Source organism: Octopus bimaculoides, chromosome Z (assembly GCF_046866305.1).
Source record: "Octopus bimaculoides isolate indiv1 chromosome Z, ASM4686630v1, whole genome shotgun sequence".
NCBI lineage: Eukaryota > Metazoa > Mollusca > Cephalopoda > Octopoda > Octopodidae > Octopus > Octopus bimaculoides.
Genome location: NC_142944.1, coordinates 5,745,112 through 5,745,855, shown reverse-complemented (window position 1 = coordinate 5,745,855; position 744 = coordinate 5,745,112). Strand labels below are relative to the sequence as shown.

Here is a 744-nt window from a genome sequence, read left to right as displayed (position 1 = left end):
GAAAAATCATTTATAAACTTTGGTTTCTTTTGGAGAAGAATAATAGTAGATGAGAAAATGAATGTAACGCGCTTTTTCTCCTCATGTTTGCAATATTGAAAGTACTTGAGACAGTTGCGCACCAAAGACAGATTGATCGAAGTCAGAGAAATCTTTCTAGAAATAGAAATGAGCTTTGTACAAAGTTTACCTTTAATTATGATATCATTCAAAACCGGTTCTTATCGTCTGGAAAAGCTTAAGTAGAAATTTTTTCTCTTGAAAAAGCTTAGAAAATGAGTGATCTGACGTAGAGTCTTTGTTAAAGATCAGAAAAATAAAATGAATATGAAACATTCACGAAATCTCCACAATTAACAAAAAAGAAATTACTTTCAATGTATGGAAGTAACAACATAGATCTAGATAAAATGTTTTATACAAGTAGAGAAATATAAAGATAACGGTAATATATACCTGAGTGTAATTGTTTCAGCTGAAAAGGAATTGTCCGCATCCGCTAAAGGTACGTTCCTAAACGCAGGTCACACAAGGCTGAACTGATAATCTATGGTAACCCGACACAGACATAATCCACCACTAACGGTATTTTCCATAAATTTTCCGATCTCAGCGCTGGTTGGTCAAAAAGCATTCATTAAAGATGCGAAATATATTCAATGAAATCGAGTCTAGAGTTTTACATAAATAATTCACAATACTCACATGTGATTTTATATAATATTCTACGCAATAATTAAATAT

The 744-nt window shown here is 31.6% G+C and overlaps 1 protein-coding gene across 2 annotated transcripts in view; it reads right to left on the bottom strand.

The window, feature by feature from the left end:
• Nucleotides 1-541, bottom strand: part of LOC106876957 (sodium- and chloride-dependent taurine transporter) — an 88,438-nt gene extending 87,897 nt beyond the window's left edge. Inside the window, exon 1 of one of the 2 annotated variants that reach the window (XM_014925737.3) lies at nucleotides 457-541. The gene's annotated coding sequence lies outside the window, so the exon portion shown is untranslated. Of the gene's footprint in view, nucleotides 1-190; nucleotides 325-456 lie in introns of those variants that run through there. The other variant, XM_089365444.1, reaches the window with a different exon arrangement.
• Between the last annotated feature and the right edge of the window lie 203 nt (nucleotides 542-744).